This window comes from Moschus berezovskii, chromosome 13, assembly GCF_049115385.1.
Source record: "Moschus berezovskii isolate FMDL1 chromosome 13, NW_MosBer_1.0, whole genome shotgun sequence".
Taxonomy (NCBI): Eukaryota; Metazoa; Chordata; class Mammalia; order Artiodactyla; family Moschidae; genus Moschus; species Moschus berezovskii.
The window spans coordinates 75,977,629-76,003,432 of record NC_142472.1 but is presented as its reverse complement, the minus strand read 5'-3'; the positions used below and the strand labels follow the sequence as shown (position 1 = coordinate 76,003,432).

The 25,804-nt window shown below is 39.3% G+C and overlaps 1 protein-coding gene and 1 pseudogene across 2 annotated transcripts in view; one reads left to right on the top strand and one right to left on the bottom strand.

Annotated features, from left to right (window-relative positions):
* Nucleotides 1–25,804, bottom strand: part of ELF1 (E74 like ETS transcription factor 1) — a 117,802-nt gene that overhangs the window by 78,605 nt on the left and 13,393 nt on the right. Inside the window, exon 1 of one of the 2 annotated variants that reach the window (XM_055426016.2) lies at nucleotides 6,588–6,924. The exons of the other annotated variant lie outside the window; for it this stretch is intronic. The gene's annotated coding sequence lies outside the window, so the exon portion shown is untranslated. Of the gene's footprint in view, nucleotides 1–6,587; nucleotides 6,925–25,804 lie in introns of those variants that run through there. 2 annotated transcript variants of the gene reach the window in all.
* Nucleotides 11,543–11,665, top strand: LOC129556670 (small nucleolar RNA SNORA70; annotated as a pseudogene).

The following is a 25,804-nucleotide window of genomic DNA, read 5'->3' as shown; positions in this document are numbered from 1 at the left end:
ACCTTTAATTTGCATTCTCCCCATACACTTTGTAAACTCTTCACATACCTCAGTGTGATGATATAATAAAGAACTCTTGCACATATGTTCCAAGAATTACATCAACAATGTTCCCAAACTGGACATAATCTACTGCCATCAACAAGATGGTAAATACGTTCCAGTACAAACAGACAATGCAGTACTATACTGCAATTAAAATTAATTAAGATAAATCTCATAGAGTTAAATGAAAGAAACAAGTCACTACAGAGTATACATGGTATGATCCATTTCAGTAAAGTTCAAAGGGGTAAAACTATAAAGAAAGGGTTACATAAAAACCAGAATAATAGCTATTTTTAAGGAAAAACAAACATGGGCAGAGTTGGGGCTTTTTATCTTAATAAACGTGCTCTATTTCTTAACCTAGGCTGTTGTGACGTGGGCAAACACTATGTAATAACATTTAACTGTATATGTTTTATACATTATCCTACACTCACATTTCTTAAAGAAAAAAGGATAATGAATTGCTTTACTACAACACACAGGTTCCATTTCGTATTTTGATACAAAAAATAAGGTGCACAGAAACTAACAGTTATTAAATCAACACCGCATTTTTATTGTTTTATTATAAAATCTTCTAGTTTCAGTGTTTACAGGACTGTTTTCTAAAACACAGAAAATAACCAATTTTCTTTTATTTAATTTCTAAAACCATACCATACAACTGCACAAATACAATGACCACTGTATTGTTGAGCATCTACCACATAGATTATGACCTTTATGTGACTTGACATCACTTAAAGTCACACTGGTTCCTGCTAACTTGAAGAACTTCTATTCCATAGGGTAGAAGATGGGGAAAGGATAGATCCAAGAAAATAGAAATTTGAAAAATCAAGAAATCAAAAACTTGTATAAGTGGCTGCCTCTAGGCAGCAGGACTGAGATGGGGAAGGGGTAGAGGAGAGAGGCTGCTTTTCACTAAAGGCTTTTTATTAGATTTTTAACAATGTGCAACACTTTGATAGCTTTTTAATATAAAAATTATTAAATCAATCTTCATAACTCTAGAAGGCATTCATATTGTTTACACTTGTGCTTTTTTTTTTTTTTGATGCTAGCAATCAATCTCAAGCTACAAAATATGGAGACAAAAAAGAGCTGATATCTTGCTATGCTATGCTAATTTGCTTCAGTCATGTCCAACTCTGTGACCCAATGGACTTAGTCCACCAGCCATTCTCCAGGCAAGAATACTAGACTGGGGTGCCATGCTCTCTTCCAGGGGGTCCTCCTGACCCAGGGATAGAATCTGCGTCTCTTATTTCTCCTGCCTTGGCAGGCGGGTTCTTTACCATTAGCACTACCTGGGAAGCCCCTGATACCCTGCCACTCAGCATTAACAGGCAAATGAAAAGGCCTCTGAATTCCCATAGGGGTAAATGAACGAAGGTGAAAAGACAAGTTTAGGAAGAGTTTTCTGATCATGACAATGGGGTTATTAGTTCAGATACTTATTACTGGAAGAGAAGGAATCAAAAATGTTTCTGCACAGAAATTTACACAACCAAAGCTCAGCTGCCTAATTTATCCCCTCTACCAACAAAGCAAACCACACAGGAACTATTCTTTTCAAAAAGGGTGGATTCCTATACATTTATAGTATAGATCAACAGCCACTTTCACTCTAGTACACAGGTCAACTGACAAGACGCAAAGACAGAGGTGACAACTAACTTTCCCATCAGGAGTTCCTCTTTACTAACTGGAGGAAGACTGCTCAGAGGGTTGAAAACTGCCCAAATCAATTAGGTTGACTCAATGACATTACTGATTTAGTTCTCACCATTTAAAAGAAGAAGCTTCTAAGCAAAGGAGCAAAATATTCTGACCAACTGATGGAGGCAAAATTACATTCAGACCACTCAACTGATGGGACTCTTCTTCTCGTTTAAGAGTCAGTGCAGTCTAGACAATATGTCATGCAAAGCCTACAAATATGCAATCCATTATGCAGTTAAATGTCCAAAGAAATTTCAAAAACCATATTAAAGTATTACACGGCAAAAAAAAAAAAAAAGTTACTCCCTCCCAGACTCAAACAATAACAAACAATAACAGTGTCTCCGAGGAAAGAAGGGTTTTCAAAGACTGTAAATGTTACCCCACATCAGGAAGGGACTTTATTTTTTTTTTGCCTTACCTACCCCAAGGAAAAGGGAATGGAGAGTTACCATGAGGCACCAAAGGGAACTAAAAAAAAAAACAAATACTAACATTGGGAGAGTGATGGTTCACTGAGAGATAAAGAGGCTAATTACACCTGAAAAACAAAAATAATTAGATTAATTATATAATGGTCAAGACGACTGTGAGTGGACAGCCAGAGGAAGAAAAGCAGAATTAGAGGAAAGGACACAGGAAGAGCCACAACACTGAAAGACAAAGCCCAGCAAAAAACCAATAGAGAAAGGGAGCAATGGGGCAGGGAGATGAGGCTAAGTAATTCCTAGTCATTTTTCTTATTAATACTTACTAGAGTCTGTGGGTTTCCAAATACCACTGTTCCTTAAAAATTCAGATATTAAAATGCTAAGTAACTGATTAATCACTCTTCACAGCTCTTAAACCTGCAAACTCTCTGAGAAAGTCATCTAGGGTACTTATTAAAATTGCAGATGGATAAGCCAAACCCCAGGGCCTAATAAACCAAAATCTCTAAGTTGAAACCAGGTGATTCCCTGTTACAACAAAGGTCAAAAATTACTACTTTAAATGTAGCATATTACCAGGCAGGTGTTAATTATTTCGGTGGTTACATTGTGTATGCATCAGAGATTAAGCTAAGGGCCACATGTCCTTTAAAGGTCTGCTACCACTATAGCAGGTCCTGCCCAGCTGAGTAGCCAAGGGTTTAATGCAGCAAATGTAACAGTAACGCCTGTACACTTGTGCCTGATACTCTGTCAAAGGTTGAAAAAGATGGAGAAACAGAATAAAACACCTCTGCTCTCTAAGAATTTACATTCTTATTCTTTAATTTTGGTGTTTTAAATGTTTGGTTTAATGCTGGTGTAATGTGTTGGTTTCTGCCATACAATACTGCGAATTATTGCATAATTATACAGCCACAATTATCCACATATCCCCTCCCCCCCAGCCTGCCCCACCCCACCCCACCCATCCAGGCAGGCAGAGCGCGCCAGGCTCCCTGCGCTACTCGGCCCCTTCTCATCAGCTTCCCACCTTACACCAATAGTGGACATGTACCGATGCCTCTCTCCCTCGGCCCCACTCTCTCCCTCCCCCATTGTGTCTGCAAGTCCATTCTCGACGTCGGGGTCTCCATTTCCTCTCTGCAAACAGTTTCATCAAGACCATTTTTCTAGATTCCATATATATGTGTTAATATGCTGTATTTGTTTCTCTTATGGGAAAATCCCATGGACGGAGGAGCCTGGTAGGCTGCAGTCCATGGGGTCGCTAAGAGTCGGACACGACTGAGCATCTTCACCTTCACTTTTCACTTTCATGCATTGGAGAAGGAAATGGCAACCCACTCCAGTGTTCTCACCTGGAGAATCCCAGGGACGGGGGAGCCTGGTGGGCTGCCGTCTATGGGGTCGCACAGAGTCGGACACGACTGAAGCAACTTAGCAGCAGCAGCATACATTCTTACTCTTACTGAAGATACTCTTCCAAACCTGTACAAATGCTACTCTTTCTTCAATACTCCTAAAGACTCATAGACCTTTCATGCCCATTTTAAGTTTTGGTCATCTTTCACCCCTAGGCAAGCAATCTGAACCTAAATTTAATAACTTAGTGGCTTTGTTCCATTCTTTATTTATTTCACATATGTTACCACACCCTATTTTCTCGGTAAGACTCTAAGTTTGTGAGAATACAGCCCAGGTTTTGTAGACTTGTGTGCCCTGTTTATTGTTTAGGACAATGATGACCACCACACTGTGGAAAATTTGATACTGAATTAGGTTAGGGGACTCAGAAATTTAAGAGATTCAACAGTCATATGAAAAGCAATTTGAAAATCCAGATTTCAGACTTAAAGAAAGGCAGATCTAAGGTAAATTTTAACCACCACAATAAAACATATCAAAAAGTTAATAGACAAAGATTCTGTATTCCCCAGACAGTTCTAAGAATCAAGTGCCTGGTATGTGAAGTAAACTTTCAAAGAAGAAGGTACAACAGATGGAATGAGATTATTACTTATGGGAGGGTTAAATTCAAGATTATACTTATGTTAGAGTTTAGAGACCTCCAGACCTCCAGGTTTTGCAAACACATGCAGTTTTACACACACTTTAATAGAACAAGGCATCATATGAAACAGTATTTGCCCTACCAAAAGAAGATGAGGTAAGATTAAAGTGGAAATAAATCTGTCTTCATATCTAGGAGTTCAAAGCAAATTCCCATCTTCCTTAGGCCCATCTTAAACAGGTAATGTCACAATGCTTCAACTATGAAAAAATTCTAATAGTGAGAAAAAAGCTGCTGTAGAAATTAAACAAATGCCTCATCCTCTCTCTGATGAAAAAAGGAAACCAGTCTGAACAAATTTTCAAAATCATTAGTTAACTCATTTGGTCGTACCTTATCACCAAAATCATCACCAAGGAACTTAATGTAAGATTTTATTCACTCCTGAGGCAACACAGGCCATTTCAAACAAAGCATCACTTGTTAGGGGGGGCTACACTGAGCAGCTCCAGAATGGAAGGCCTGCAGCCCAGCACGACCTAACCTTGAGCAAGTCACAAGACCTCTCTGGGCCACGGTCTCCTCAACTTTAAAAGTGAGGCAGCCGAAGGATCTTCAGTCTTTTAATGCAAAGTTCTTCAAACCGGTCATTCTCAGTTTAATTCTGATGACTCACTTTAACTTCTATTCAACTTTATGAAAGGAAAAGGGTGGGAAGGGGACTACATAATAAGTCATACTGGTTTGCCATTGTTTTTTTTTTCCTCCCTCTCCTTGAAGCCCCACTTCAGTCTTCTCCACATAACAAGAAACCAAAATATACAATTCGTATTTATTTTTATTTCAATTGCAATGGTGTCTTAATTTTAATATACTAAATTCTTCTAGTTTAATAAATTAAATCTTAATTATTTGCTCATTTGTGTGCCCCTTGATTTTTCTCTGTGGGTCACTGGCCTTAAAAACTCAAAAAAAAGAAAGAAAGGCAAAAGTTTCATTAAATTTTTCACACAGAGCAGACCAGAAGTAAATACAGCTTCTGCTTACTCAAAAGCTGACTAAACCAGCAATATGCAAACAAAGATGATAGCAAATGGCTCATAGCTAAACTGGTAAAATGTCTGCTTATGCTTGTCAATTGAGATCTGATAACAGGAACAATCTTTTCAAAGAGTAAGAAATAATAATTGACTGCCTTTCTATCTTCCCTTTCATCTGACAGGCCTTCAGTCACTTATAAAAGTTATTAACAGCGAATCCTCGATGAACTAGCTAAATATCATCACAGTCAACAATAAATAACTTGCCAAGTTTGATTTCTGAAAACTGTACTTGGAATCACTGCATATTCAAACTTTACTTTCATTCAAATTTTAGTGTCACAAAATAACTTTTTAATATACTGCTGCATCCAGTTTCTCAGAGCACCTAGAACTTGAAGGGACACTTTATACACTTGACAAAATCTCCTAATTTCCATAATGAGAACTATTTCAGGAAAAGACTAAGTAATCTTTTCTTAGTTTTTAAATTCAAAACAAGCAAATTTTAAGAACAGTTGTAAAGATGGAAGGCAACATTCCTTTTTTAAACACAAATCAAAATACTATATTTCCTCAGAAACTAGTTATGCTTCTAAGGTTGCTATTCTGAACAAATTTCTAGTGTGAATTATAAAACTTTATTATTTTTTCCTAACTGTAAATGAATCATTCTAGCCTGTCTTCCTCTTTAATAATCACCTTAACTTGTTATCTAAATGACCGTGCATTTTATCCAAACTTACATTCAGTTTCAAAATTAAATGTTTAGTATAAATTTCATTAACTTTAAAGAAACAAAAAATATATTACACAGAATATTACAGTCAGTGAGCAATACCTATGACTGAGTTGTCTACAAACTTCCCCTTAACTAAAATGCCAAAACAAAACCATCGCCCTTCAACTTCTTCCTTAACACTCAAATCACACATGAATAATACAGTTTGCTTAATTGTAACTTACAGGACACCCTCACAAATACAGTTACATTTTTAAAAATTAGAATTTGACCTCGTTTCCCTTGTGGTGTAAAAAAAAAATCAAGAAAAGTCTCCTTTATTCTCAAGTCACACAGAGGGGGAAGAGAAATCACAGAAAATTAAAAAACTGCTTCATCAAGAAGATCTCAAAGTTTCCACAATTTGAATGCTTTGTTTCCCCCTAGTAGTAAAGTGCAATCAGGCATGAGACTGCCGACACACATTTTTTCCAAAGAGTTAAAGAACACATTCAGCCATGTTCTTCGACAGGTAAGAAGCACCCTCCCCGTTCATCAGCCCAGGAAACAGCCAGAAGCAGACACGCAAAATCTTAACGAGTTACCTTCCAATAGTCTCGTTCTCTTTAGATACTGTCCTTTAGACTGGAAAGTAAAAAGCTATCCGGCAAGTTTTGTGCTGTTAAAATGGCTCCTGTAGATTGGGGAAGTGGTGTCTGTGCTTCAGCTTATGAGTCATACGTGAAACTGAGTGTTTCTGAGGGAGGCACGCCCATGTTGCTGTGGACCCAGTTACTCTGCTAGGTCAAACATGCAAATCCACAGGTAAAAACGGGGCAGAGAGATGGAAAAGGGGGAGAGGAGCCAAGCAGCCAGATCTCCCTTGATTAAACTATTACTCAGCCCAGGTTAATTACCATAATTTAAAATTCACAATGAAACAGAATCAGAATCTATAAGGAAGCAAAATGAAAAACCTGCATGCTGTTTAAAAAGAAATACAAATCACAACTTTTAAAAGTTATTTTAATATAGCAATTAAATATAAAAATGAAAGGGAAAAAAAGCAGGGGAGGGCATGGAAGGGAGACAGCAAACTTTCTGGCTTTGAATGTAACAATGGCCCGGGAAGCCTAACCTGGCTACTCATTAACTCTTATATAAAAGGTATATTGCTATGTAATCTGGAAAAGCCAGCACACTGCAATACCAGATGCAGGTTTATAAATTCGCTAAACAGATAAAATCCACTAGAAAATTCAAAGTTCAGTGGAAAAATAAGTGTGAATTACTAATTTGTTTTTCAGACTAAAAAAAGTAAACTTGGGGTTAGAAAGGAACTAAAGTCCAATACAGCAAAATGATTTTAAATAAAACTGCAAGTTTGATGAAACCCTATTTGAATCAGATTATCAATACGATCGTGGTTCATAACTCTACTGCTTCCAAGTGATAGCCACAGTTCTCTTTACCTTTCAAACAGAACTGTCCACAAATAAAAGCCAACCATGGTGTGCCCTGGAGAGCACCAGGATGTCAATATGTGGCCAGTGAAGTTTTACTCTCCAAGTCCCTGTCCATCTGACAAGGTGCCCAAGCAGCTGAAACTGCAGTCACTACAGATATTTACCCTGTCCCTGGCTGCATATATATTAATTTTTTCTAAGAGCTTAAAATGATCAGAATGGTTTGAAAGCATTAAGCACTTCCAAAAGTACTTTAAAAGAGCAGCTCACTGGCTAGCCTTCATCCTAATCTTTTACAAAAAATAAATAGGATTTAGCAAGGTCTCCGCCCCTCAGTTAATTACTTGGAAGTAATCATTCTGCCCTACTAGAGGCACAGCTGAGGGGACAAGCTGTCACTGACTTAGGAACTTTGTAAACTGCTACAAAACATAATGACTGTGAACCAACTTTCTGCCCACTAAGTGCCTGTTTATTCCATGTCACTGAACACTGCCTGACTAATCTTTTTAATAAAATAATCTCCACGATTTAATAAATTATTAATAAAAGTTAGGCTAAAAAGAAAAATGCATCACATGTTCTACTATCAAATGTCATACCTGACTTGATTTACAGCTCATTTATCCAGAAGGACTCTTTGGAACCCAAACACCAAGAGAGGTCTTCTGAGGAGTCACGGGAGATTTTCACTTGGAAAATCCCCAAGCTGTTTCCCAGAGTTAAAATTTATCTTAGATAATATCCACACAAGCCTAATTTGATTATCTTTCAGCCAACTGAATTATAAATGGTGAAAGAGGGACTAGTGAAAGGATGATTTCAGAACCAACAAGTGGCAGAGGGGGTAATAAGAGAAGGTTTTTACAAATGTAACTTTAAAAGTACTGGAGCCTGGGAAAGCTAGGGAGTTTGCGATGGGCATGTACACACTGCTATTTTAACATGGACAGGCAACAAGGACCACTGTATGGCACATGGAACTCCCTCTGCTGGATGTTACCTAGCAGCCTGAACAGGAAAATGGATACATGAATATGGATGGCTGAGTCCCTTTGTTGTGCATCTGAAACAATCCCACATCGTTAATCAGCCATACCCCAATATAAAATAAATATAAAACAAAGAGTACCAGGGTCTGAAGCCACTCTGAAATGTCAGAGGATATTTAGGATATCCGAGGACATCACCAAAGAGTGAGCGCCTAGAAGTCAGCATTAATAAAGGTTTTAAAAAAACAAATGATCAACATCAAATGCATAAACATTTTTATGAAGCATAGATACATAAAACGGTAAACTGCTGCTGCTCAGAAAATCCATTTATATACAGTACTTCATTACCTGATAATGGCAGATACTTGGACTGTAATTTAGAAGAAGTACTTTTGGCCACCAGTAGAAGAGACGTACAGTAAAAATAATTAACTTTTTTCAACGGAAACAAACAGCTGTTCCCAAAGAGGCGATGCAGAGTTGCTACTGTAATATACTGCCGCTTTGTTCAGGGGTGTCTCTATAACCATTATTTTACCACCTACAGGAATTGGATCCCGGTTCTATTCACAACCTCCCATAATCAAGCTCAGCCAAAAAAAAAAAAAAAAAACTGGCAAACAGTTTAGCACAGGATGGGATCCAATACCAGCTCTGCTTCCTATTAGCTGTGAAATCCTGGGAAATTACTAAAACCTGTGCCTAAACTTTTTTATATATAATTTAGAGTAACAGTACCCACCTCAAAGAATTATTGTGAGAATTAGAGTCAGTTCATATACTACTATTTGGAACACGTAAAGAACTTTCACAACTCAAAAATAAGAAAACAAATCAACTTTCTAAATGCTCAAACGATTTGAACAGATACTTCAAAAAGAAGAGACACAGATGGTAAGTAAGAACAGAAAAGAGCTCAACATCATTACTCAATAGAGAAGAGCAAATTAAAGTCACAGGACCACTACACCCATTAGAGTATATTAAAAACACCACCACCACCTACAGTACCAAGGGCTGGTAAGGATACGGAACAACTACACTCTCATACACTGTTGGTGGGAATGCCTATCTGGAAAACCATTTAGCAATTTCTAATTTAGGGCTTCCCTGGTGGCTCAGCTGGTAAAGAATCTGCCTGTAATGTGGGAGACCTGGGTTCGATCCCTGGATTGGCAAGATCCCCTGGAAAAGGGAAAGGCTACCCACTCCAGTATTCTGGCCTGGAGAAGTCCACCGACTGTAAAGTCTATGGGGTCGCAAAGAGTCGGATACAACTGAGAGACTTCCACTTTCACTTTAGCAATTTCTTATACAGTTAAACATATACTTATCATATAATCCTGCTGTCCCACTCCTAGATATTTACCCAAGAGAAATATATATATATGCTTCTACATAAATATTATCACCAAATACTGGAAATGCAAATGTCCACCAACTGGTGAACAAATAAACATGTGGTATATCCATACAAGAGCTTCCGTGGTGGCTCAGCAATAAAGAATCACCTGCCAGTACAGGAGACATGGGTTCAATCCGAGTCAGGAGGATTCCCTGAAGGAGGAAATGGCAACCTACGCCAGTATCCTAGCCTGGAAATTTCCATGGACAGAGAAGCCTGGCAGGCTACGGTCCATGGGATCACAAAGAGTCAGACACGACTGAGCAACTAAACAATAATATATCCATACAATGGAATGCTATCAGCAATAAAAAGGTATGAACTTCTACACCTGATGATGATACAATATGGACGAATCTAAAGGCGTTAGGCTAAATTAAATAAACCAAACTCAAAATGCATACTGTATGATTCCATTTATATGACATTCTCAAAAAGGCAATACAGGCAGAAGAAATCCTATCAGTGGTTGCCAGGGACTGGGAATGAGGGGAGTGGGTTGACTACAAAGAAGAACAAGGGAACTGTTTGGGGTAATGGAAATACCTCGTATGGTTGGTTGTGTTATTGATTATAAGACCTGTACCTGTCAAAAATCACAGAACTATATAACTAAGTAGGGCAAACTATATAGTATTATAAACTATACATCAATAAACCGGACTTTAAAAAGAAATCCAGTTCATGGGTACTACAGTGATTAATACAGTACCAGGTGCTTCATGACTTCATAAATATTAGCTGCTATCACTATGCTTCTTAGTAGAAGCAACCAGTATTAACTACTTCAGGAAGACAAACTTTAGATCTCTAAATTTGTATGTAAATAAAATGTGGCATCTCAGATTTGTGATGGAAATATAATGTACCTATATATACTGTGCGTATGTTTATTTCTAAAATTAGATATATATATCAAAGTCAGTATGTATCTTAAATATAGAGTTGTCACACCTGGGGGAATTGCCAACATTCATATTTGAACTATTAGCTGAGAAAGATTTCTACTGAATGAATTTATTAAATGCCAACTAAAGTTAAGACACTGTTTATTTCAAGATGGAACTCATGAAAAGAATTTACCGTGTAAGCAAGCACTCTCTTCTTCCTTTTTAATTTTACCTCTTCTCCTTGACCTCAAATTTAAGAACTTCAAGTATATAAAAATACAGAACAGTCTTAAGTTTCATACCTAGGAAACCTGGGCTTTAAAAAAAAAGGTATGGTTTGAATCTTTCTGGGCAAGCAGCTAACACGCTTCCATTCAGAGATAGAAGAAGAGAAGATCAAACCATTAAAATGACAAAAGACCAAAATCACTCTTCTCTATTATTTTTAAATAAAAATAAAAATTTACAGACTGAGATTCAGTGTTAGACAAATCTTTCAGGGGGACAGCATTAGTTTTGTTGATGCTAACGCCTCTCGAAGGGTAATGCTAGGTTCTGAGCAATGTGTAGCATTCCCAAATGTGAGCTTAAATGTAAAACATAGTTAATTCTCTATTATCTATCACTAGATTTGTTAAACCAAGGCCCCCTTCCCAGTTCTGCACAGATTACCAGGACTCATCCACAAGAATGTTCTCCTGGTCAAGTGTCTGTGTGTTCTCACAGGCACGGTGAAGGCGAAAGGGCCACAGCTGCGTCTGGCTTTGCTCATTACTGCATTCCTACCACTAAGCCAGGGTCCATTTGCAGCCAATTAAGTGGACTATGTTTGGTCCCCACGGGGATCCAGTGTGCCGTGGCCACACACAGAACCCTCCTCAGTGTGTATACACGTGCAGGTTGCCCTAAGGGACCCTGGAGACAGTCCTTTTCAGTGGACATTCGTGACTGGCATGGGGTTCCCAACCTATGCTCCAGATAGGGATATATGTGGTGCTTTGTAAAGCCCCAGGGCACAGTGGCCAGGGTCCACATTGGTCAAGTCATAAGGTCCATCCTCACTAAGCTGCAGAATAAAGAGCATATGATTGAGGGCCTCCGCTGGGCCAAGTTGAAGTTCCCTGGCCACCAGAAGACACATATCTCCAAGAAGTGGGGATTTACTAAGTTTAATGGAGATGAATTTGAAGACATGGCTGCAGAAACGGCTCATCCTGGATGGCGGTGGAGTCAAATACATCCCTAATCGAGGCCCTCTGGACAAATGGTGGGCCCTGTAGTCATGAGAGCCTTGGTGCGGTCCCCTCCTTACTCGTGCCCACTAATAAAGCCTGCTTTTCTGTCAAAAAAAGAAAAGGACACGGTCCAACACATAGCAGAGACTCAGAGACATGAGTACTATCTCAGCCACACACAACACCTCTACCTTATCCCTTCATCCATCAGTAGACACTTTGATCCATGATTCGATACAGCTGAATTCATATAACTATGTCACCAGATTCTACTGTAGGCACTACTTTGGGGGTTAGATTTCCCTTTCTTGTCAAAAATAACCAAGATTTAACTGTACAATTATATTCTCTATGATGCTTCCAGGTAACAGGCTAACTGCAATCTCAAGTTTCGTATCATATGAAATTGTATCTCTTACAATTTAAAATTCAGTATTACAGACAATATATCTTCCACCTCAGTGGATTGTAACCAGGGACGCACCTCCAGATTACCTAGTTTGTGAAGACACAGGCCTACTCCCCAGAAGCAGAATCAGCGGTATGGGCGGAGCCACGGTTCGGCTGCTATGCAGCCCTAGACCCAATGCAGGCGGTGCTCTTCACCCAGCAGCCACTCGGTCACCCTGCTACTCAGCAATCTCCAAATGTTGTGGAGAGGAAATCTTCTATTTTTTAATCTGAGATTAGAGTGAGACTCCAGTTCCTCCTGTGCTACTCTTCAGGTAAAAGTAACATCAAGGGAAAATAGCATGTCAACAAAATCCTAACTGTCCCTTTCTCTACCACCAACTGTCTACTTTCAATTCACCTTTCACTACTGTCAGGGAAATCTTCCTGAAGAACAGCTCTGTGAGTGATGTGATGATCACTCATGGCTGAAAAACCAACTTTGATTCCCTGCAGGCAGAAAGCTGGACTACCTATCCCGGTGTTCAAAGTTCTCACACTGTGACCTCAATCACCTGTTTCCGGCGCTGTCCTCCCCTCTCTCCACCTCCCCACTGTCTCTCGTGGGGCTCTTTTTTTCTCTGTCCTTCCCTCCCTCTGGCCTCCCCCTCCCCCTTCACTTGCGCACACACACACTCCAGCCTTACTGAAACCTTCTGGATTGCTCCATTCCTGTTTGTTTGCCTTCCCTAAGCTTGGAAAGCACTTGCCTTACTTCCTACCCTTTCCCTTATCTCTGCCTACTCATCCATCCTTCACAGTCTCAGTTCAAATGCCTTTTCTGCATGACAGTTCCCCCGTGTTGCTCCACTTACAATTATTATCACAAGAACTGACCACGAGGCTGAAGGAGAACTTGAGAGATCCTCTTTTCAGTCCAGTGGTTTTTAAACTTTCCTGCTAAGTAGCTGAATTCTTATAAAAGTCTTCACAGAACCTTACTACTGCATTTGCCTTCTGTAACACCAATACAATCCAGTCTCATTTAAAAGTAGGGAAAGGAGGTCTACTGGTCACAAAGAGTCGGTCATGACTGAGCACACACATACACAAAGGAGGGCTACAGGAAGAAGCGACTTGAGCAATGTCAAGTTAGTAACAGATGTGAGGCACTCTTAGGCACTCATTCATCAGCAAATATTCACTGAGCTCCTACTACATGCCCGGCACTGCTCCCTTTCTATATAGCAGTGAAGAAAGACACCTAGTTGATAAATGATTTCCACTCACACAGTACTTACATTCTAGCTAGAAAGAGAGGAATGTTATGAACTAAATATACAGTATGGTGATTATAAAGAAAAGATACAAATAAAATGTATAGTATGTTAGTGATAAGGACAAATTAGAAAAAAATAATATAGCACTGAGAAGAATATGACAGTTTAGACAGCTAGTGAGGAAAAACTTCCCTTTGCCAGATCACTTCTAAGTAGAGACCTCTAGCCATACCTAAGGAAGAACATTCCAAGCAGAAAAAAAGCCCATGCAAAGACAAACAAGGAGCTATCCTGATACGTTTTAGGAAACCAAGAAGGCCAGTGTGGTTCACGAAGAGAAAACAAGGAAGAGAGTTAACAGGAGGAGGAAGAGTACTAGAAACTAAGGGAGAACCTCACTGTTTAGACTTCAGCTGGAGAGTTTTGAGTAGCTGAGTCATAAGACTTGACTGCTGTGTTGAAAAAAGACTGCAAAGGATGGAAGAAAGAGAAGCTTATGCAATAGCAGAAAAGATGACAATGACTTAGACAGAGGAGGCAGAAGAGGAAGATACGATTAAATTATGGGTATGTTTCTAAGGAATACCCAGTAAGATTTTTTAATGGACAAAAGTGGGTTTTGGGGGATGGAGGAGGGGGAAGGCTTCAAAATTCAATTTTAGGCAACTGGAAGACTGCAGTTGCCAAAACTGACAGGTTTGGAGTAAGGGAGTATCAGGAATTGCTGAACACAAATGGTGACGATTTGGGGTAGGAAGAGATCAGGAGTTATGAAACACATAGAGTGTGACAAGCTTATTAGCGATCCAAGTAAAAATGTCAAAACGGGTATACTGTCACGGAGCTGAATACAGTCCTGGAGCCTGGGGCAGAGGTCTGGGTTAGGTATATATATTTGGGAGTCATTAACATATATGGTATGAAAGGTACAGATATAAAAGGTAACGATGACAGACTCTGGGACATTGTACTATTTAGAAGTAGCGGGGATGAGGTGGAAATAGCAAAGAAGACTTTTTGAAAAGGAGTACACAGCAACACAGCAGGAAAATAAGGCAAATGTGGTACTACCCTGATATCTGAGTAGCAGTGTTTCCAGGAGGAAGAAACTGTGCCAAAGGCTGACAACAGATCAAACACGATGAGATCTGAAAGGAAAATGACAGTTGATTTAGCAACACAGACACCATTGCTGATTTTGAAAGAATTTTCATGGTGTGATAGAGGTTAAAATAAAAAATAAAAAAAAAAACAAGCAAAATATCAGGTGAGAGTTTAGCAGAGAATGAGAGGTGAGAAACTAAAGACAGAAAGTAATTTTGTTGTGAACAGGTCAAGAAAAGAGTTTAGGGGTGATAGGAGACTGCTGTTTAAGAAAAGCAGTGCTTCTCCCATTGCCTAGAACAGTCCATTTTGTATTGCAGTTAAGTTTGTACAACTCTGTGTCTCCATTTATAAACCAGTTATCCATTTGAGGGCAGAAACTGTATCATACAGTTTCTGTAACCAACTGTGACTGTGAACAGCAAGTTACTTCACATCACCATGGGATTTCAGTTTCCCTTTTTTGTAAAATACTGGGAGAATCTAACGATCTGATAATTTTGAAGATCTATTTTAGTTCTGACATTTTATTGTTTCACAGCCTCTCCAAGTCCTCTAAATAGTGTTTGAGGAACTGAAAACAAAAATCACATTAAGGCTACATTTAAAAGAGAAGTTTCCTCATCAAATTTTTACATAGCTTACTGAAAGTAATACACAAAATTATCAGATATTCAGAACAACCTGGAAACTTTATAAAGTCCTCCAAAAATTCAATTTCACTTATTACACTTTACTAATAAAATTTAAAAAAAAAAAGTGAAAGTCGCTCAGTTGTGTCTGATTCTTTGCCACCCCATGGACTATACACTCCATGGAATTCTCCAGGCCAGAAGACTGGAGTGGAGAGTCTTTCCCGTCTCCAGGGGATCTTCCCAACCCAGGAATCAAACCCAGGTCTCCTGCATTGCAGGCAGATTCTTTACCAGCTGAGCCACAAGGGAAGCCAAATCTATACTAATATTCTAGAAACTTTTTTTTTTAATGGTAGTAGGATATTTAAGTAAATAGTCTTCTAACACAAGTCCAAAACAGTTCATCTTAAAACTCCATACTCTTAAAAAAAGACAACTATCTTTTCAAAAAATTAACTAATTAATTAAATTTGGGTCTCAGGTGTGGGATCTTCATTGTGGCCCACAGGCTTAGTTGACCTGCAGCACATAGGATCTTAGTTTCCCCACCAGGGACCAAACCTGTGTCCCATCATTGGAAGGCAGATTCTTAACCACTGGACCACCAGGGAAGTCCCTGACAACTATCTTTTGCCATTAGTAAATTTAAGACAGTATGACAGAGGTCAAGCCTCTTATTTTAATTAGCCCGATTTAGACTATGTCTATTTTTGATATTTATTATTTATCTATAAAATGAATTAAAGGTTCTACTTACAAAGAGATTAATAAAAAGTATTATGGCTTTCTTACAAATAAATGGACTCTATAAATTCATCACTGTTTGTGGACCGATGACTTATTTGGTGTGACTTTTTGCTATAGGCCTGAATCACACATACAATGTTTAGCCCTGAAGATTAAAACCCAGCAACATGAAAAAGATTAACTTGCTATTATTTTTGCTCTTTCACAAAAAGAAAAGCCAAATATAAACAGAAGAGTAGGGGCATTTTAGGATATGTTAAAGAAACAAGAACTTCAATTTCTCTTAATTACACTGCTGGTCAAAATAGAGATACGGAAGAAACTAACATTAGCAACCAACCATGTAAATCCACAAAAAAATGACTTGAACTGCTTATTATGGTGCCAGGACACATAATGTGATCTCAAATACCTACCAAAAAAGGAGAGCAACACACACACTAAGAATACATCCATACCAAGCGAGAAAACGAAATCAACTACAGATAAACACAACTCGGATGACACTTACAAGAGTGAAAGAAGCAGCCAGTGTCAGAAGGCTCCATACCACAAGGTTCCATTCATATGACATTCTTGAAGAGACAAAACTATAATGATGCAAAAGAGATCAATGGCCAAAGGGGACGGACTGGGCGAGGGGTGACTGACCACAGAAACCGAGCATGAGGGAGTTCTGAGGGTGATGGACTGTTCTGTAACCTGATTAAGGTGGTGGCTGCACAAATTTACACGAGTATTAAAGTTCACAGACTTGTATGGCAAAAAATACCAATTTTACTTCCTAAGTTAAAAAATGAAACAAAAACTACTGTTAATTCGAATACTCAAAAAACTCATTACTCCAGTCCACAGTCATTAGAAAATATCAAAATCAAATTGAGGGGCAGTCTACAAAATATCTGACCAGTACTCTTCAAGGTGTCATGATCAAAAAGGACAAGGAACCATCATAGATTTGAAAGGAGACAATGCCAACTAAATGCAATGTGTGTATCCTGGGTGGATCTTAGGACAGAAAAAGGACATTCGCGGAAAAACTATAAAAATCCTACTGAGGTCTACACTTAACTAATGGCACTGTACCAACGCTAATTTTAAAATTTTGGTCACTGTATTGCCACTGTCTGGTGGCTCAGAGGTTAAAGCGTCTGCCTCCAATGCGGGAGACCCGGGTTCAATCCCTGGGTCGGGAAGATCCCCTAGAGAAGGAAACGGTAACCCACTCCAGTATTCTTGCCTGGAGAATCCCATGGACGGAGAAGCCTGGTAGGCTACAGTCCACGGGGTCGCAAAGAGCCGGACACGACTGAGAGACGGAATGGAACGGATGGTGTTAACAGTAGTGGAGGACGGATAAAGAATACACAGGAGCTCTCTGCACTTTTACTGCTATTCTTCCACGAGCCTAAAATCATTTCAAAATAAGTTAAATGCTGCAGCTTTAAGAAAAACGTTTGCCATAATTTCATAAAGCAAAAATACACTTCTCTTTCAAAAACAAATCAGTGCCATCCCGCATATGTTGATGACTTCAGCCTAAGTTTGATTACCTAGTGTAGGTAATACCCACACTAAGAGCATACATGTTCTCTGAATGAGAGAAAATAGATTCTACCGTAAATTATATCACTTACTAGTTGGGCCCACCTTCAGGGTATACATTTTTAACTAAAAATTCTATCAACATTTGATTTCCTAATTGAAGAATGGAGTTCTTTCCAGAAATTCCCCAATGATCCAGCAGTCAGGACATCGTGCTTTTATGACTGGGACCCAGGTTCAATACCTAGTTAGGAAACTAAGATCCCACAGACGCAAGGTGCAGCCAAAAAAAAAAAAAAATGAGTCCTTCTTAAGGAATTTCTCATAAATTCTACCTCTTAACACTCTTATTTAAAAAATAAAAAAATTCAATGGCCTACCAACACCCACAGAATAAATTCCAATACAAGATATTTCTGCATTTTGACTATGTTCTACCATATTACAGCCTCACCTGTGACTATGCCACCTCCCAATGTTCACCCTATAATTCAGTTTTGCTGAGCTTATTAATTCAGATCATGTTATTTTTTCTCACCTCACATTTGCTGGCCTTCTCCACCCAGGAAATCTCTTGCAAAACCCTTCTCTCCTCCACCATTGGAAGGAAGAACTGGTCACTTCCTCCTTGTGCTCCTAATTTTATAAGTGATCTAATAAACAAATCACATTGCTTACCCATTCATACATAAATTTATGCAAGGTTACAATACACAAAGCAGTCTAGGTTTGGGGGACCTCGAGGTGAATTGATTTCCTTTATAATTCCTTCCATCTACTCTACTGGAATTTCTAGTGAAGACACTGTTTTTGTTTTTAACCATTTATTTACATGTCTGACTGGTCACTTATTTCAGCCAAATAGCATTCCTGACTCACAACAGTGTTTAATAAATATTTGTTGAAAGAAAACATTTGAAGGTTCAAGTAAACACTGGTTCAATGATAAATCTGCTTTTTCTCTTCCACACAATCCATGCCATTTTCAGGTCATTTCTGCACGTCAAAGTGACACAAAAAGCAAGGCTGCTTTCTCCCTTTCCTGAACAGTCCAATTCCTATGAATAAGTTGGTTAAGCTGGCTCTGGCAGCCCCATTTAATGGACAAGCCCATAGCAGCAAAGCTCTGTGTTTGTTAACAGAGAACAACTTCTAGATGAGTCCCCGTGCTTACACCCGGATACCTCATTATGTTAACAGTCTACAAGAAAATCAGAGACAGAGAACAGAGGAGACGCCCAGCAGATTTGGACCGATCAGCCAAATGTGGCCCTTTCTTTCGACTTCTGGGTCTTCTGTTTCTTTCAGGCTTTTACTTACACAGACTCCTGTCAACAAACTTCTCAAATTATAAATAAGTTAGGAAACATTTCAGTAAAAGGAATATTCAGATAAAATATTTAGACTTCAGGCTTTATTTGTGTTTCACAACTCCATTCAGATGAACAGTCAATGCCTTTTTGCACTGATAATTTAATCTCAGCGCAAAGAACACACGTTAGCTACAGCACTGCTACAATACTACAATACTGCTCTGCTACTCCTCCACACGTGAAGCCATATCACTGGTACAAATGAAACTTGAAAACTTTACGAGTATTTCAGACTTATCATCATTTTATGAAATATTTCTTGGATATCTGATGCTAGTATTTTAATGTTCTCAAATTTCTATCTTCAGGTCTCATTCCTGTACCACACAGACTGTTCTATCCAAGCTGACAACTTCATTCCAATGTCTGATTGACAAATTTAACATATCCAAACCTGAATTTCTGACCACCCCTCCAAAATGTACTGTACCCAGTTTTTTCCAGGCCTCTTGGTGGCTACTTAACACTTCTAGCTGCTCAGACCAAAAATCTTGGCTCTTTCTTGACTGTCACAGACCTACATCCAATCTGAAAGGAAATACTATTAGTTCAGTTTTCAACCTAGAACCCTATCACCACTGAACTTCACTGTTACTGTCATCTCTTCCCTGCACCACTGTAGTCCAAGTGTCCTGATGCATCTTTTTAAATGGATTATTTCTTTTGTGTGTGTGTGTGTGTGTAATAAAGTTTTATTAAAGTATAAAGGAGATAGAGAAAGCTTCTGACATAGACATCAGAAGGGGGCAGAAAGAGTACCCCCCTGCTAGTCTTCAGCTGGATGTTATATAGTCACTGCTGCTGCTGCTAAGTCACTTCAGTCGTGTCCAACTCTGTGTGACCCCATAGATGGCAGCCCACCAGGCTCCCCCGTCCCTGGGATTCTCCAGGCAAGAACACTGGAGTGGGTTGTCATTTCCTTCTCCAATGCATGAAAGTGAAAAGTGAAAGTGAAGTCGCTCAGTCGTGTCTGACCCTTAGCGACCCCACGGACTGCAGCCTACCAGGCTCCTCCATCCATGGGATTTTCTAGGCAACAGTACTGGAGTGGCTTGCCATTGCCTTCTCCGTAAATGGATTATTTCTGATTTCCTCTACAATCTACTCTCAAAGCAACAATCAGAAGTAATCCATTTAAAAAGATACATCCAGATCATATTACTCTCCTGTTTCAAAACCATTGTATAGCTCCTGTTTTCACAAAAAAAAAAATTAAGTCATAATTAAAGTCTTCACAAACCGTTTACAGGGCTTCCCTGGTGGCTCAGTGGTAAAGAATCTGCCTGCAATGCAGGGTTTCAGGTTCAATCCCTAGCACAGCAAGAAGACACGTACTTAATACAGATAAGATATTATCTCAAGTAGCTAAGTGTAGTAATAAATAAATAGACTATGATATTTTGAAAAAGATATCTGATGCAAACTGATCTATACAGAAGAGATAAACAAGGTCTTACTGTATAGCACAGGAAACTATATTCAACATCCTGGGATAAACCATAATGGAAAAGAATATGAAAAAGAATGTATGTATGAGTATCACAGAATCACTTTACTGAACAGTAGAAATTAACACACATTGTAAATAAACTATAATAAAATAAATTTTTAAAAAGGATATGATACTATATACAAATTTAGGTTATAATAAAAATAGCATTAACAGAAACATTAAATTCAGTTTTGTCTGGAGGGAAAAACCCACAGAGGGGAAGAGTGTTCATTAGACAGTATTAGCTAATAATTTCAAACCACTGATAATCATTTTTCTAAAAAGAGCCTATACCACATTATTCCAATTAAAAAAGGAGCAGAAGAAAATATAAGCATTTATATACTATCCGGTGCAGGCATGCTAAGTCACTTTAGTCATGTCTGACTCTTTGTGACCCTATGAGCCAAAGCCCACCAGGCTCCTCTGTCTGTGGGATTCTCCAGGCAAGAATACTGGAGTGGGTTGCCATGCCCTCCTCCATGGGATCTTCCCGACCCAGGGATCAAACCCACATCCTCTGTGTTTCCTGTTTTAAGAGGCGAGTTCTTTACCACTAGTGCCACATCTTTCTATATGACACAAAGGGCAGGAAAAAAAAAAGATAAGGAAAAGAATGGCATTTGACTACCTAAAAAATCTAAAAGCACCAGAACCAAAGGTAAGTCAAAGGATAAACTAGGGGGGAAATATGACATTTTAAAAACAAAATATAAGTAAATAAAACTTAGTCTAAGGTTTGGCTTACCCTGGCAAATTAATGTGTTGAAACTCAGCCAATGCTTTACAAAAAATAAAGTTGCTGCTCCATTCAAAAAGCCAACTAGAAATCTTAGCCAATATAATGTGGGTGTGTAAGAAAAACAGTACAAAATGGACCTGCAACAGTGGGCTTATTCTCAAAGAAAACAGCCCTGTCTCTTCAAAGGTTGACCAATGAACACCCAATTCTGTTTTAAATTAAAATGTTTAAAAAAGATTCGTGCATTTAACTTTATGCAAATTGTACCTCACAAGGAAAAAAGTAAACAAATATCGAAACTATAGTCAGTGATAAGGATGCTAAAGTATTTAGATGGAAATGCACTAATGTCTGCAATTCACTTTAGATAGAAGGATAAAAGTGTGGCAAAACAAATATAAACAGTTAATGCTAAAATCCAGAAGGTGAGTATATGAGTGCTCATTATAAAACTTCAGCTTTGCTACCTGTTTAAAAACTTTTATAATAAAATGAGGAAGGAAAAAACTATTATTGATTGACTCACTCTGATAGAAAAACGGACATTGGGCATGAAGAGGCACTTCACAGAATATGGCCAAACACAAGAGAAGACATTCAAAGATGTTCATTCTCACAACCTCAGAGCAGAGAAACAATAGCATTTTTCACCTACTGGCAAAGAGTAACCCACTCCAGTGTTCTTGCCTGGAGAATCCCAGGGAAGGGGGAGCCTGGTGGGCTGCCGTCTATGGGGTGGCACAGAGTCGGACACGACTGAAGTGACGCAGCAGCAGAGAGTAAATGAATAGAGAAGGAACAGGAGAGATAGACGGTCTCATACACTCACCAGTGTACAAGAATATACTCCAGAAGGCGATTCACAATCAAAAGGACTTCATGTATTTCTCAGTCCCGGTAATTTATTCTAACAAATAAGGTATGCGAAAATTAGAGAAATTCAGTACCATTGTTCAAAACAGTAAAAAACTGGAAATAAACTGTTACAGAAATTAGGTGTTACAGAAATCATATTTCACTATATGGAGCATACTATATTATTAAACTGTTGAAGAATAATTATCAAAATAATATACCAATAAAAAATCTCCCTTGCTCCTTGGAAGAAAAGCTATGACCAACATAGATAGCATATTAAAAAGCAGAGACATTACTTTGCCAATAAAGGTCCATCTAGTCAAAGCTATGGTTTTTTCCAGTAGTCATGTATGGATGTGAGAGTTGGACTGTGAAGAAAGCTGAGCACCGAAGAACTGATGCTTTTGAACTGCAGTGCTGGAGAAGACTCTTGAGAGTCCCTTGGACTGCAAAGAGATCCAACCAGTCCATCCTAAAGGAGATCAGTCCTGAATATTCACTGGAAGGACTGATGCTGAAGCTGAAACTCCAATACTTTGGCCACCTGATGTGAAGAGCTGACTCATTGGAAAAGACCCTGATGCTGGAAAAGATTGAGGGCAGGAGGAGAAGGGGACGACAGAGGATGAGATGGTTGGATGACATCACCAACTCGATGGACATGAGTTTGAGTAAGCTGCAGGAGTTGGTGATGGATAGGGAAACCTGGCGTGCTGCAGTCCATGAGGTCACAAAGAGTTAGACACGACTGAACTGAACTGACTGAAAAAATCTCCACTATATATGTAACTGAAATACATAAGTTAGAAAATAGTGTGTATCACTGCACAATCAATATTTATGGTCCACTTTTATGGTCCAAATTTCAGTATCCAAAGTAATGATCAGCTGGAAAGCTTACAGTACATATGCTAGTTAGTAAAATTCTTATGATTTACATTATTTGTCTGTGCTATTTGGTATTTAAGTAGAAGTGACTTAGCAGCAGCAGCAGCAGCCATGTGCTGAGCACTCTTCTGTAGACTCAGGACATAGTCAGTAAACAATTCAGACACAGTCCCTGCCCACATATGAAGGAAAGCAACAAAGCAACATAAAGGGTGACCAAGAAAACCTTAGATAAGGGAAGGCCTCTCAGAAAATGTGACAGCTGCTCTGAGACCTAACGATAAGGTGCCAGGCATGTAAAAGCGGGAGGCTGGGGCAGAATATTATCAGCAGAGCAAGCTGTAGGAGCAAAGCAACAAGAGGAAGCGCCATTGCCCTCAGAGAGCAGGGAGGAGAGAAGTACGCAAAGTGGCTGGAGACGTGCATACACTAAACAAGTATCACCCCTACAATCAGGAAAAAAGATCAAGCTAGTTTCACCCCAAAAACCAAACAAACAAAAAACCCTTACCACTACCCCAATCATACAGGTGGACAAAATTACAGAAATCTTCCCTTGCTGAGGGCTTGACATGTGCTGTGATAGTTGCTTCAGTCATGCCCATCTCTTTGCAACCTCACGGACTGTAGCCTGCAGGCTCCTCTGTCCATGGGATTCTCCAGTGGGTTGCCATGCCCTCCTCCAGGGGATCTTTCCAGCCCAGGCAGGGGAATTTTTCTAATCCAGGGATTGAACCCGCACCTCTTAAAGCTTCTACACTGCAGATGGGTTCTTCATCACTAGCGCCACCTGGGAAGCTTAACATAAATATCTCATTTAATCCTCATGATAAAAGTGAAAGTGAAGTCGCTCAGTGTCTGACTCTTTGCGACCCCTTGGACTGTAGCCTACCAGGCTCCTCTGTCCATGGGAATCTCCAGGCAAGAGTACTGGAGTGGGTTGCCATTTCCTTCTCCAGAGGATCTTCCTGACCCAGGGATTGAACCTAGGTCTCCTGCATTGAGGGCAGACGCTTTAACCTCTGAGCCACCAGGGAATCCTCATGATTGAGCTATTCAAAAGCATTCAGTGGGAGAAAACAATAGCAAATGAAACAAATGACAAAGGATTAATCTCCAAAATATACAAGCAGCTCAAACAACCTAATCAAAAAGTGGGCAGAAGACCTAAACAGACATTTCCCAAAAGAAGACATACAGATGGCTAATAAACACATGAAAAGATGCTCAACATTGCTCATTATTAGAGAAATGCAAATCAAAACCACAGTATCATCTCACACCTGTCAGAATGGCCATCATCAAAAAGTCTACAGACAATAAATGCTGGAGAGGGTGTGGAGAAAAGGGAACCCTCTTGCACTGTTGGTGGGAATGCAAACTGATACAGCCACCATGGAAAACAGTGTGGAGATTCCTTTAAAAACTAGGAATAAAACCACCAAATGGCCTAGCAATCCCACTACAGGGCTTACCCCCCAAGGAAACCACAATTGAAAAAGACACATGGACCCCAAAATTCACTGCAGCACTGCTGACAACAGCCAGGACATGGAAGCAAGCTCGATGTCCATCGACAGATGAGTGGATGAAGACACGGCACATAAGCACTGTGGAACCTCATTCAGCTGTAAAAAGAACGCATCTGAGTCAGTGTCAGTGAGGAGGATGAACCCAGAGCCTATTACACAAAGCGAAGCGAGTCAGAAAGAGGAAGACAAATATCATACATCAACACGTATCCATGGAATCTAGAAAGAAGGTGCTGATGATCCTATTTGCAGGGCAGCAAAGGAGACGCAAAGATAAAAGATGGACTTTTGGACACAGTGGGGGGAGGGGAGGGTGGGATGATTTGAGAGAGTAGCACTGAAACATATAAATTACCATATGTAAAAACAGATAGTGGGAACTCCTGTATGATGCAAGGAACCCAAAGTCGACACTCGGTGACAACGTAGCGGGGTGCGATGGGCAGGGAGGTGGGAGGGAGGCTCCAGGGTACACCTATGGCTGATTCATGTTGATGTCTGGGAGAAACCAGCACAATGCTATAAAGTAATTATTGATCACAGTATTGTAAGGTAAAGTAATTATCATCTAGTTAAAAGTAAAATAATTAAAAAAAAAAAAAGCATTCAGAACACATCAAAGTATCAATAGAACATTCCTGGGACCAAAGTTCTCCAAATCCAGTCCACAGAACAGATGCATGAGAATTACCCAAAGACACAAACATAACATATACACACATACACTTCTCAGTCCTATGCCTAAGATTCAAACTAGTAGCTCACAAGTGAACCCAAGATTCTCTATTTTTTACTGTCCAGATGATCAGGAATTAGTATAGTGACAAACAGACCTTTGTACCTCAGCAGGCAAACCTGACTGCACCTGTGTATACAGAGTCCCACAAGTCTGTACCGAGATTAAGTCAGTGGGGTCACATTTGTACTCAGTAGATGCTATTCAGAGAATCAGCAAGGTGTGTGATATATTTTTCAAGTATTTCACAGATGTAAAGAAAATTTTTACTTAATTCAAGTTTTCATTAAAAAAAAAAAAAAACTCCATTATTTGACACCCCAAGTGCCACATACACCTCAATCCCTCCTGACATCGTTTCTCAGGCCCTTCACTGCCAGCCTTCCTCAAAGATTTGCCTAAATCCACTTCATTTCCTGCTCATTCCAGTCTATTTAGCCTAATCCTGCCCCTACTGAGCCACTAAACCTGCTCTAACTACAGTCGATGACCACACTGGGCTAAATCGA